This window comes from Hylobates moloch, unplaced genomic scaffold (assembly GCF_009828535.3).
Source record: "Hylobates moloch isolate HMO894 unplaced genomic scaffold, HMol_V3 SCAFFOLD_3, whole genome shotgun sequence".
NCBI classification, from domain to species: Eukaryota; Metazoa; Chordata; class Mammalia; order Primates; family Hylobatidae; genus Hylobates; species Hylobates moloch.
Genome location: NW_026652278.1, coordinates 118,825,900 through 118,840,652, shown reverse-complemented (window position 1 = coordinate 118,840,652; position 14,753 = coordinate 118,825,900).

Below are 14,753 nucleotides of genomic sequence, written 5' to 3'. Positions count from 1 at the left end.
CATTTTATGACTTATGAAATATTAAGCAAGCAAACTTGCTTACCAAGAATTTTCCATTTTCATATTCTAGCAATTATATAAGGTTAGATTTAAAGATTTAGATTTGCAGGCCGGGTACAGGGGCTCATGGCTGTAACCCAGCACTTTGAGAGGCCAAGGCAGGCAGATCACCTGAGGTCAGGAGTTTGAAACCAGCCTGGCCAACATGGTGAAACCCCGTCTCTACCAAAAATTCAAAAATTAGCCGGGTGTGGTGGTGGGCGCCAGTAATCCCAGCTTTTTGGGAAGCTGAAACACAAAAATCGCTTGAACCCAGGAGATATAGGTTGCAGTGAGCTGAGATCGTGCCACTGTACTGCAGCCTGGGTGACAGAGCGAGACTCTATCTTGGAAAAAAAAACAACAAAAAAACAGATTTAGATTTGCAAAATGTTGTTTTCACTTGCATATTCTTTAAAAAGGTGTAGTCAGGTTAACAAGTCTCCACCTTAGCCTTTCCCAAATCAGTTGATAGCAATTCCACCCTTCCAGTTGCTCAAGCCGATAACTTTGGAGTCATTCTTGACACCTCTCTTTCAAATCTTATGGTTAATACTTTAGGAAATCTTATCAGCTCTATGTCTAGAATATGACCACTTCTCATCACCTCCACCACCACTGCTGTTTTGGTTTGTTTGGATTTTTGCAATAGACTTCTACTAGCTTGGTGCAAAAGTAATTGTGGTTTTTGCCATTAAAATCATGGTTTTTGCCATTAGAAGTAATTACTGGATAATAACTGTTGTCCTTTCTTTTACCCTGTTGCCTTGTTGACTCTCTCTATTCTTAATATAGGAGTCAAAATTACCCTGTGGTAAGTCACGTAAATCAGATCATACCTCTCTTCTGTGCAAAGCTCTGCAATGGCTTTTAATTTCACCCAAAGAAAAATTCAAATTTCACTCAAAGAAAAATCCAAAAATCCACTTGACCTTATGTGACCTGGGCCCTCTATGTTAATTCTCTCACCTTCCATCCTATGCCCTCCTCTTGCTCACTCCAGTGCAGCTGCACTAGCCTTTCTGCTGTTTCTCTAACAGACCTGATAGTCTCTTACCTTAGTGCCTTTTCTCTAGCTATTCATTTTTTTTTTTTACTATACTTTAAGTTTTAGGGTACATGTGCACAATGTGCATTCTGCAGCCCATGTATCAAGAGCGATTTTGACTTTCAAGTGTTATTATTTAAAAAATACCTTTTGTAAGTTGATAGCTCTCATAGATAGTCATTCCTCTGATGGACCTGGGCAAAGTAAATTGAAAACTTTCTAGAAAGTATGTCATTTAGAACATTAGTGATTTGTGGAAGGAAGTCAAAATATCAGTGCTAACAGAAGTTAAGAAGTTGATTCTAAGTTGTTACCAGAAATAACAGTAACTCTGCCGTTAGTTCCTCCTCCTCTGCAGTTATAGGTGGAAATAACAACAGAACTAGAATTATAAGTGGAGCCTGAAGATGTGACTGAACTGCTTCAGCCTCATGATACAACTTTTACAGATGAGGAGTTGCAAAGAAACTTGATCATCTATTAATGAATAAAGAAAGTGGTTTCTTGTGATGGAATCTACTATTCTGAACACTGTTGAGATGACAACGAAGTGTTTGGAATATTACACAATCGATAAAGCAGTAGCAGGGTTTAAGAGGATTGATTCCAAATGTGAAACAAGCTCTACTGTAGGTAAAATGCTATCAAACAGCATCACGTGCTGCTGAGAAATGTCTTGTGAAAGAAAGAGTGGATCAATATGTCAAACTTCATTGTTATCTTCTTTTAAGAAATTGCCACAGCCACCGTCTCAGCACGTTTCACCATCCTAATCAGTCAGCAGCCATCAACATCAAGGCAAAATCTTCCACCAGCCAAAAGATTATAACTCACTAAAGGCTCAGATGATCATTAGCATTTTTAGCAATAAATTATTTTTAATATATCCCTTGTTATTTTTAGACATAATGCTATTGCACACTTAATAGACCTCAGTATAGTGTAAACACAACCTTTACGTACACTGGGAAGCTGAAACAGTAGTGTGGCTTGCTGTGCTGCAATGTTAACTTTATTGCAGTAGTCTGAAGAGAATCCACACTATCTCTGAGGTATGCATGTACAAATAAATAGAACAATACAATTAATCTTTAGTTTTATTCTACTGTTCATCTATATCACTGCTCTGTAATTTTTCCTAACTTCTTGTACAGAATGACTTTTCTTTTTGTTGTATTAATTACAATATTATTCACTTTAAGTAGGTGCAAGCACATAACTACTTCATGGTGCTGTCTAATATAGTCATTCTCAAACCTTTTCATATTCATATACTAAATTTATTAGAAATATTTTCTTTTTATTTTCCCCTTTATATTGCATTATGACATTATATATGTGGGTAGTTGATATTATCTATGAATAATTTCAAAATGCCAAAATATTCATAACATTTAATTTCAGGATAGTGAAGGAGGCATTACTAAATATTTATAAGAACAAGTAGGCACCTGGATTAGTTTAAAATTTTTTAGGTTGGAGTGTAAATGGGACAGTTGAAAAAAATAGAACCAAGGGCTAAACCGAATAAAACATACTAACCTGAAAGAAGCCTAAAAAAAATTTTAAAAATCAGAGAGAGATTAAAGAAAAAACATAGCAAATCATTGTAAACCAGGAATAAAGTTCTTTCTTTGAGTACAAATAAGACTGAGATCCGTTTGAATTCCTGATTAAAATAATTATCATATGCATATGCCAAATATGTATTGTAGAATATTGTTTGTTTTCCCCTCCTTTGGCAGCCATGAGAATGTGCCTCACGGACTCCCAACTACAGAGAGTATAATTGACAGAAGGTGTAGCTGCTCTGCCCTGAAATTTATCAAGGTATTTGCACTGAGGCCACACTTCCTGTGGGATGCTTTTAGCCTGTAACTGAGTGCAGCAGGGGCACTAAGGCAGGCCAGTTCCTGACAGATGCACGACTCCGTTGATGATGACTGTGGCTCCAGGACTCCCTGACGGTTTTGCTGAAGCTTCCTTGAGCTGCATGGCAGTTGAGTAAGTTTCTGTCTAACTTTTTCTGTATCTCCTGTGCTTGGATCCAGTCTTGCATCAGGTTTTGTCGTTTCTCCCAGCTTTCCCTGGCTCCCTTTCTATTTCCTCACACAGGCATTTTCCTTAACAAAATTTGTTTATGTTTAATTCTATCTTGGATCTATTTTTAGGAGGACCTGGATGAATATTTCTCCTTTTATCAATTAAATTGCAGATTAGAGTTGTCTCATAAATGTCTAACACAAATAGGATTTTTGAGTATTTTTAATTTCTTTGACATTTAAAGTAATTATTTCAACTGGTAGTTTTAAGCCTTTGCTCATTCTCTAAAGGAATCTAATTACATTCCTGGGATGGCAAATATCACTCATGATTACATGTTTTTTTTGGCTCAGTGTAGTAGATTCTATCTTTATGTCTTTTCTAAAAGTAGGCGGCAATGTCTTTTCCAGCTTACTACTAAGTCATTATCACCATTCATTACATATACTGTAGTTTACATAGTTTTAAGTTACATTGAGGGGTATTAGACAGTTTATACAATGATTGCTCTGAAATAATGCTCATTATTCTTTTCAAAGCAATGCCAGCATAACACTGTCTAACGAGATACCAGGAAACATCAGTGTGGATTTAGCTATAAACAAAATCCTCAATGAGGTAGATATATTTACAAATAAAAATATTTTCTCTTCAATTGGGAAATTAAAATAATTTCCATTTGTATTAGCATGTTCAGAGTTCTTGGAAGAATTTAGAGCACGTTTTAGAAACCAAATACCCTGTTCCAATCTTTTTTTTTTTTTCTTGATGATACTTACAACATTTTCCTCAGTGTCAGTGGGATATACTCATTTCCCCTTTCTTTTTTATTAATATAAATGCCAGAAATACTGGGATGAATCTAAGTGAGAGGGTAAATGGATATTTCAGGGCAGGTAAGGTGAGAAAAATATTTAGAGATTCATTAGATTTAAGAAAGAGAATACCATTGATAAGAATTTATGAAGTCAGTTTTAGTTTTGTAGTTATCTAAAATCAAACTCTAAGTCTTAACTAAGTAGCTGTTGATAAAGTTAAGCATTATCCAGGAATAAGAAATAGCAAAATGGAAAGTCTGCTACATGGTAGAAGAGAGAATGGCAATACTTTCTAACTCTTACTTTGTAACCACTTAACCTTCCCTAAGCAATGAAAGATGGTTAAAGGAAGTGAGACGGTGTTTCCACCCACATGTCAACAATGTGATCATGTCATGCTGGAATAACTTTGATTTACTGATTTAATATTCTTCATATTAGTAGCATATTGATTATGAGCAGCCTCCTTGTAGATCTTATAAAATTATGTCCTTCAGAGAATATAAATTTTTATTATGAAAAATTATGTGATTCTATTATTTCAATGGATGGTACCCATTTTTGTAGCTCTTCATTCTGTTTAATGTCCAAGTTAAGGTTCCTACTGTAATGCCAACGCAGAGTTAGCACCTGAGTGTGAGTGCCTCCTTAAATTCTGCACTTGGATGTTTTGCTGTGTCTTTCTCTCTGTCGTGACACTATCACACTTATTTGGGAGATCAACTTCTTCAAAGGATGGCTAATTTAATACTAAGACATCTCAGTTTCTTAACTTGATCCCCTTTCTAATCAATCATCTTTCTCTTCAGCCATTTGTTTCTATGTTTACACCATAGATCTTGTTACTATCAAAGACTACACCATTTCCAAGGCATATTAAGCGTCCTACTTTTTAATAACTCTACTAACTTCACAGCTCAGTCTTTCTAGCACCATCACTGGACCAATTCTTATGCCCAGTTGAAAAATCTAATGTTCTTCCCTCATCACGCTCCCTCTTACATTCTTGTTTTTCAGTTTACATGTTTAGAACCCATTACTAAAATCTTTCCCCTGCATACATCTATATTTCTCTATCGTCTAAATTTACCAAAACTCGGATCCCATTTAAACCCAAGTCCTCTGCTGCACACCTGAAACCAACAGATAAATACACTGAATGGGCTTGTCCCATTTTTATAAGTTTCAAGCTTTCCCCTCAGCTCTTTACAAATGTTCTACTAATTTCTCTAGTCAAATTTTTTCCTTATGCTTCAAAACATCTGTATTAGACTTCTTCCTTCTCTTCAAACCTTCACCATCCATTTCTTGTTCTTCACTCTCAGCTGATAAGGCAAGCAGAATAAAAAACCTCTTCCTATTTATTACAGTTCCCAAATTTATTAGTTCCCCTGCATTTGTGCTCATTTCCTTATTCTTTCAGTATAATGGATAAACTGCCTCTGACTTTACTTAAGACCAACACTTGGTTGGATCCCCCATCTTCTTTCTCAAAGATTTTACTTCTGAATTATCTCCTCTCTGTTCTGCATAATCAATTTCTCATTTTTTCTAGGTTTATCCCCTTAGCATACTGATATGCTTTAATAATTCTTATTTTAAAAATTGAAGAGACCTGTCATTGAAACTACACCACCATTCAGCTGTTCCATGTTTCTCTCTTTCCCTTTAGAACTAATTTCCTTAACAATTTTTATACTTGCACCAGTTTTATACTTGTATTCAGGGAAGTAGAACAAGTATAGAATAAGAGATTAATTATTGGAAATATGGGGGGAGAATATAGGAAATAAGGCTACAAAAAGGGAGTTAAAGGATCAGGGAAAGTCACCAGTCACTCTCCAGAAGCGCTGATGTGGGTGAAAAGTCAGAGCCTGCAGGGGGATCTGCAAAGCCAGGCATGTCCAGCTGCAAAAGAAGTCTATGAAAGGCTGTTGCCTATGCACCTGGTGGTGTGCCTGGAATTGTTGGTCCACAGTGCATTCAGGAAGAAGATCTGCAAGCAGAATGGGAAGAGAATGAGGACAAGCTGGTACAGGCTGACAGACTCTATGTCTGCCTCTCACCACATCTAATTCTGATAACTTTCAGGGAGTAACAACTACTGCTTCAGTTCTGCATGCAGATATATCTTTCATTCAGCTCTAATCTAGAACCATCCAGAGAAGTGGTTTTATAACACATGGTTCCAGGTTACTTCAGTCACCACAGTGCAAAACTACCACCATATTCGTTGTATCAACTTTCTCACTTTCCATTGTGCTTGAGTTCATTCACGTCAGAATTGTATCCCAATGTCATTACATCAGTTCTTGTAAAATTGACTTATGAATCCATGTCATAAAATTCAATGATAATTTCTTAAACAATGTGTTGATTAACCTTTAAACTGTATTTGATGCAGCACTTGAAATAATTTCCCATCTTGTATCAGGGACATAGAGTTTCCTGTATTTTCTGCTTCCTCGTGGTCTAGTCCTCTTCATTCTCCTTGGCAGACTTCTCTTCTTAACCTCTATATGTTTGAGTGCCTTATAGCCTGTTGAATCCCCATCCTCCATGTTTGTTTTCTACCTAGCTTCATTCTTCAGGTCAACTTACCAATTACTGTTGTTTAAATAATATGTATATACTGAAGACACCCACTTTTATATTGTTAGCCATAACCTCTTCTCTAAACTAGACTTGTTTATATATTGCTTCTTACTTGACACCACTATCTCAGTGACTAATAGGCATCTCAAACTTGGCTAGTCCAAGAAAACTTCTTTACCACCTTTCTTAAATCCAATACTCCCCAAATTGTCCTCCATAATCAAACAACACCATTATAAGACCAAAAATGTCCGCGTCATCTTTAGTTTCTCTACTCCCCTTACCCTTCATAACCAATCCTGCCAGGTCTATTTAAAAAATATTTATTTTAATCTGATAATTTCTCACTACCTCTTCTTTTACCATCTCAATACAAACCAGTACCAACTTTAAACTAGATCCCTGTAACAGCCTTCTCAAATGTTGTCCTGTTTTCCCTCTGCCTCTCATATTCTTTTCTCTATCACACAATAGGAATGTGCTTTTGAAAATGGACAGTAGTTCATTTCATTCTTGTACTCGAAATCTTCCAGTGGATTTTCATTGTACTTATTCTTACACAAGAACATAATCTTACATAATCTTCCCTTTTCCTACCTCTTGGAGAGGATACTCCTGTTACTCTCTTTTTTGCTTGGCTCCTACCATCTTGAACTACTTCTTGCTCCTCAGACACATCAAAGTCATTATTATATTTTGGTTTTTAATCTCTCTTGAATTTTGATACTCTTGCTCAACACATTCTTCTTGAAATCATTTCTTTCTTTGGATTCTGGGATGCCATTTCTTCCAGTTTCCACCTATTGTTTTTGGCCACATTTCTAAAATATCTTCTCCTATTCTATTGGGTGTGTCTCTAGTGGGCTAAGTACAAAAGATACTGAAACTGGTTCCGTATTCCACAAGGTAGAACCTTTGTTAGTACTGGAGGCATTACTTTGACATGGTGAGATTGGATTGGGTGAGGAAAGATATAACAGTAAATGAGATCTTAAACTATTTTGATATTGTGAATACTCTGTCCCATCTATATTTGTTTAGTTTGAATTAGTTAGGGTAGAAATAGTATAATATTTAGCAAGCTCAAGAAATCACCAGAACTCTTCAGTGATTTCCTATTCTAGAACTATTTGTAATTGACAGAATATAGCTCAAGAAATATACCTGGAGCTCTTATGATATTCTTATTCTTTCAAATTAGTGCCCCATGAATCAGGCAAATTCTCTTGTCCTCCCTTCTCAATAAAATATATTATTACTTCTACAAGCTTTCAAAGGCTATACAATTAAGTAAAATAGTTCAAACTAAGATATCACAGGTTCAATCATGGTTAGATATATTAACATTAACTCATCTAACCAGGTAATAATCTTAAAATTTTTTATATGCTTTCAGGTATTAGCAACAAGGAAACTTAGCCGCAGGGAGCAGGGAGCAAACAATGTCAGGATTTAATTCATTGTGGTGAGGCTGGTGGAGGAGACATTTTGTAATTTTTATTTTTTATTCTTTACTATGTGGCCTTTTGAGTCTAAACTTCCTTTTCTTACAATTTTCTTTCTCCTTTTAGTTTCCCCAAAGCAAGAGAACTACAATAGTTGGCGAGCATATGGAAATAAACTTGACTTTGGAATTTAAAAAGGGGAACTTCTATATTTGCAACAATAGTCTTGGCAATCAGACATTCAGGTGTAAATAATATTAACTTTATTTTAAAATAATACTGGTAAGTATTGTTTCTTATAAAGGAAGACAATATCATGTTTTAAAAGATGAGCTATTATGCCCTGAAGAAATGGCTTCCTGTCTTGGCAGTTCATTCAGTAGGCCCTCTATCATAATGTGAACTGTCAGCAAATATATTCTAATCAGAGTGTGATTCTTATCTCTGAAAAGGCATCTCCTGCAGCATTTGCCTAGCCACTATGAGAGAAGAGGTGGCAGAATACCTTAGAAACTCTCTACTCATTCCAGAAAGAATGGTGTACATTTTGGCTCCCTGAACTCAAGTTGTTTCTGCACCCCATCACTGCTTTGCAAATGAGCAGCATTTTTTTCTGCTGTGGTCTTGTGGCCTAATATTAATACATTTTTACAATGGAAACCCAATGGATTAGATCATTTTCCTGGGTTTGTATCCCAAGGGATAGCTAACCTATGTTACTTGTTTTAATTAAATTACCACACTTTCTGTGTGATTAAATGATTTCATAATAAAGACTTATGAGACTAAATTTTAATGCACCATACGTTAGTATGATCAATGGAGGAAAACATATGATTTTACTTTAAGTAAAATTTTTTCGTAGGAAATGTTTCACCTCTTCCCTCCCTTGGCCATTTTTTTTTTTTCCCAGAGGAAATGAGAGTTTCAGAATTGCAGAGAACTAAGGAATGGATCCTCCTGCAGTGGCACTCAATGAATAGGAAAGAACATCTTTGAGATTTTCCTAAAGAAGACTTTGGGATATGGATGGAGATTCGGGTATGGGCCAATGTTTTTGGAGAAGTAATATTGGCTGACTCCCATTCCTATTCCTGCTGGAATAGGAATACTTGCATTTTTTTTTTCATCCTCACATGTCAGGTATACTTTACATCAGCTATGCAGACCTAGCAACCTATCAATATGAATAGTCATGGTCACCTAATAGGAAAATTATTTACAACTACTTTAAATTTCAATGCAGAAGAGTTTGTACAACCTTCTTTCTTTTCCTAGTATCATCATGATAGCCTCAAAGTCAGAAATCATTAGGCAAAAATGAGAAAGAATATATCTTGATTTGTACTTCAGAAACATTCCCTAAACTATGATTAAGAAACTAAAAATATAAAACCTCCAAAACTATAGTAAATATTGTGCATACTTTTGCCAGAAGTTATTATATTTAGTTACATCTGAGATCAGTTAGATGTTTTATTTTCTATTTCATTGTTAAATAATGTAAATCTAAAATAATACATTTTGCTATCTTAGCCTGAATTTAATTGTGTAGAATATGAGAAGGACTGCAAATATATTGAAGGAGGTTTGTTTGCTTCGTCTGCATTTAAAAAGAAGAAGAAATGCCAGAATCTTTGAAAAGTTCTAACACAGTGCTTCTTTTTACTTTGGACTTCTCTGAGAAAAAACATTGAAAAGGAAAACAAATCAGGAAAATACTTTTTCCTTTTTTTTTTTGGAACTGCAAGCACAGTATACGGAAGTAAGTACAGAAATTTGGCTTCAAATCCTGGTACTCGCTAGCTATGTGTGTTGGGGATCTGTTTTTTTAATTTGTATAAAGGAGTTATCAGTACTTATCTCACAAGATTACTCTGATTAAATGAAATATCATTTTTGAAGGATCCCACAAGTGTCATGTAGTAAATGCTCAGCAAATGTGAGGTTCTCTTTTCTTCCGGAAACTTCCACCCTGTGTGGGTAAAGGAAAAAAGAAAATTCTTTTATTTATTGTTTGTTGTTGTTATTTTCTACCCTTTTAAAGCTGTAAAGTATTTAGGGAAAATACTACACTAAATTCAGAAATGGATAAAACACTCACATTTGGTTTATTAACTTTCTAGTTAAGAGATTTATTCCCTAGCTTGTTTAAATATTTTGAGAAACATACTGTTACATTTAAACAAGAAATCTGTCTCCCCTATACTTTATGAAGCTTTTCCAGTTTCCTGTCTTCAAGTTAGGAAATGAGGAGATTGAATGCATTCTGGCCTCAACACACCAACATTTCTGAGCCGACCATGAACGTTCATTCAACTTCTCACAAATACCTCAGAACCTTCCAATGTAAAGCATTTGGGCAATAGACTTAGCCCAGGGACATGATGCCAACCTCCTTTGTTGTGCCGTTTGCCAGACCCTGATTTGTAGAGTACAAACTTTCCAAGCTTGACTTTTCTTCTTGGATGCTGCATGCCATTCAGAGTATCTCATTCCCTGCTGTTTGTGTTCCTTCTTACCATGATTCACTTCCTATCCTGCTCTGCTGTATATTGTCATAGTTATTTTGCCTGTGGTTTTTCTTCTGCTTTAAGACTTTTTTTTTGCTCTCAGTATTTAGGGTTGTTGAAGGAAATATAAAGTCCAACTCATTTAGAGAGGCTTCAATTTATATTTTTGACAAATATTTGCCCCAAATAATATCAGTGGAGTACCATTATCTTAGTATATCTCTGGTCGATAATAGCCTCAGTTTTAACCTCTTAGTATAAATAAATAGGATCTCATAGCTTGTAACCATGGAGAAAGCAAGAGTTTACAAACATTTATACACAGTTATAAAGCTTCTCTGGAGGAAAATGGATGCAACTGAAGGGAAGATAAATTATCTTTAAGTATGTTTCTCAGATTGGATTGTTCTTAATAAATAACTCTGTTCTACACATTTTCTCTCTTTCAGCCAAATTCTGCCTTTGGTTTTTGGCCTGTTCTGTTTGCTCACAGAGGGAGGTCCACATGGGAAAGCGTGCAGTTGCCTCAACTTTAAAGAATTTAGAAAAAGTAAAAACATGCATTGCTGGGAAGGTTCATTCATTTCAGTCAACTAGTATTTATTGAGTTCCTACTATGTAATCATCACTGAGTAGGAGGTTATTAGGGAGCGAGGCACATGGAAAAAGGACAACAGATATAAAAGTACCAAATTACCACATATTACTGTAGAACAGTGGTTCTTAACTGGGTGACTTTTGTCTCCCGGTGGCATTTGGCAATATCTGAAGACATTTTTGATTGTCACAGCTAGAGCGGAGGTGTCGCTGGCATCTAGTAAGTTGCAGCCTTTGTAAAACGATTAGTAGCATCCTACAATGCATAGCACAGTCCTCATAATGATGAATTATCTGGTCCCACAATGCTGATTAAAAATAATGCTGAGGTTGTGGGCCATGTGCAGTGTCTCATGCCTGTAATTCAAATACTTTGGAAAGCTGAGATGGGTGGATTGCTTGAGCACAGGAGTTTCAGACCAGCCTGGGCAACATGGTGAAAACCCATCTCTACAAAAAATACTAAAAGTAGCCGGGCATGGTGGTGCATGCTGTGGTCCCAGCTACTCGGGAGGCTGAGGTGAGAGGATCGCTTGAGCCCAGGAGGCAGAGGTTTCAGTGAAGGGAGATCCTGCCACTGCACTCTAGCCTGGGTGACAGAGAAAGACCTTGTCTCAAAACAATAATAATAGTAATAATAATAATAATAATGCTGAGGTTGAGAAACACTAATATAGAAATACGAAGAGAGAGTGAGAGACCCCGACAGGTACAAAGGCCTTTGTTTTGCAAAATTCTGTCAGAATATGATAATATAAATAACAACTTTAAAAAGTTCTTTATTTTCTTTGAAGAAGTTGGCATATATCTGTCTGTCACTAATATCCTTGTTCTTGAGTAGTAAACAAGCCTTTTGTTGTTAGCTGGACATCAGAGTGGCTCTTCTTGTGTGCTTCTGAGTGTAAGAGATTTTCAGGAAAGAGCTCCTTGAGCTTCAATTTACAGCCTTTTCTTTCTTTGAGCCCAGATACGAGTCTATGAGCCTTGGTGAAGGACCAATATCCATGACCTACACAATTCTGTATTTTCCCATGTTTTCCTCTACTTATTCCAAAACTTTCACATAAATCATCTCTGTCCTCTGGTGGGGTTCCAGTGTGTCTTGGCAGGTACCCCACCAATCCATCATGCCTGCTAAGACACACTGGAACCCCACCAAAGGACAGAGTTAAGGCCAAACCTGGGAGCCCTGCCACTTACTTTAGGGTTTTGTAATATGGGAAACATGGAACATGAGTGAGATGGGGTGGGGTGTGGGATGATGGAGAGAGAGAGAGGAGAGAAGGCAAAAGGGTTGACACTCAGGACCTCAGTTTACAATTGTTCTAATGTCCCAGATCCTTTGGAAGGTTGGAAGGGCTGTGGTTTGGGCCATGTTGGCCCTCAGCTTTCTTTTTCTTCCTTTTCAGAGAATCCTTCCCAAATTTAAGTTTAGGGGGCCTTCTTGCATCATGCCACACAGTCTCTGCATCCCTCTAACTATTTATGTTGTAATTGTCTCTTTAGGTGTTCATTTTCCTTAGTAGGCTGAAACCAACAAGGTCAAGTGCTATGTAAGCTTCCTGTTCCTAGGACAGTGGCTAGTGACTGAGAGACACAAATACCTGTGAAATTTATGAATAAGCCAGTACTTATTCTATTGTGCTTAAACCAAAAATTAGACAGGGAGAACACTTAAGAAGCTTTCAGTTTTCTGGGTTGCTGGAGGTCCAGTTCTGCCTGGCGCCTTTTCCTTGGTGGAAGACAAAGGGACATTGGGTATGTTTTTTTCTTATTTATTCACCTGTCAGCACAATCACAGTGCAAGCTTCACATCTCTCCATGTCTATCTTGCAGTTTCTCATTCTCAGTCTCTTTTCACAATTATTTTCTCTGCTTATGTTGATTGTGTGTTTTGTCTCCTCATTGAATTTTTGGATCTTGGATGATGAAGGCTTTGTCATGCATTTGGTTTTTATATCCAAAGTACTTTATTTCCACTAATGAGTCTATACTCTGCTGCTGTTATTGACAAAAGGCATATGAAAATGTCTGGAGTTGCTGTACACAGAATCTCTCTTTACTTCCTCTGCCTCATGTACTGAATGGTGGATTTTGCTAAGATGGATGTCCTTCTTCATAAATATAAGATTTTTTTTTTCTTTTAAATTCTGGTTTCTGATGACTAGGAGATGTGAGTTCATATTAGTTATATTTGAGTTTATTCATAAATAATTTATTCTTTCAAATAATTTATGCTATAGAGTAAAAAAGTCCCTAGTCTCTGGTTTAAATCCTGAGGTAATACTTAAGTAAATGCATTAAGGAAGATGACAACAGCTGTGGGTTCAACCTTTGTTTACTAATACAGAATGCCGTGAACTAATGTTTTCCTTTTTTTTTTTCATTATTTTGAGTGAAAAAGAGAAAAATAAAAATGAGAGGAATTGGCAATAAAATAAAGTTTTAGTGAAAATGGAAAAAAATGATGTTTCAATTGGAAGTGAAAGAAAAGAGTTAAAGCTGATAATATAAGTTAGAGATGTAAGCAGAATGGAGGAGATAGAGAAAGTAAGTGAGAATGGAATATTAAATGGCAGGATACATATGCCCTCAACATGAATTTGTGTATGGAATCTTAGGTTTCCACTCATTTTGTTTGTAACAAAAAGACAAGTAGTAGATACGAAATATATATCATATTGAAGGGCAATTATCTCAAGCCTTTAGTCTCATTTCTATCCTGATAGAGAAAGATTTCATGTAAAGAAAGAATGCCACTTTTCATGCTCAGTTCTATAGTGCTGGGCTACATTTGTTAAGGCAAGATCTGATTTTTCTCAGATACGATGGGGAATCCCAAGTGTGGGCTTTGTAAATCTGTTGCTCATGTTCTCATTTTATGAGCTTAGGTATCATTAAGTAAACTTAGAGATGACCACTCTTCTCTCTTTCTTTTTCTCTCTTTCTACATATGTGATATAAAATTTATCATAAATTATTATACCTTGACAATTACAGTGAACATACATGACCTGATTTCAAAATAAAATAAAGACTTGGTAATTGCTTTCTTACAGCTCAAGCTTTGCTCAGGGATTATACATCAGTAGATATACTCTTTCCTGTTGGAGAATTATTGAATTGTAAAATAAATGCAACATACTTATACAGTTATGATGAGCAACTGACATGAGGGATTAAATCAGGAGGCAAGGAGCTCTGCAGAAATTGACTGGAGGCACTGCTGTTGAAATGCCAGAGCACAGTCTGTGCATATTTTCCCTCTCTTTTCACTGCCTAATTGAGAGAGGTGTTAATGCAGTGAAGAGTGCCGGAAGCAAAATGCCAGCTTTGTAAAATAGGAAACAGATATATCTAATTTTTTTTTAGTGGAACTACTGTCTAGGATAGAGCTGAACGAATGTGGTTGGTGCTTTGCCTGTACGATAGTTATGAACAAGAGAGAAATCTGGCATAAATTGAGCAGTTGATGTCATCAAAAACCCCAGAAAATTCATGGTTCTAGTTACTCAGATGATAAGGCATCATTAGATAAGAGTTGACTAAAAATAGTGAATATACACTTGGTCTTCTGCATTGACAGATATATGTTGAAGGAGGATAAATATTGATTCTCACATTTCACTAGTGCTTTCGAAATTGGGAGAATGAG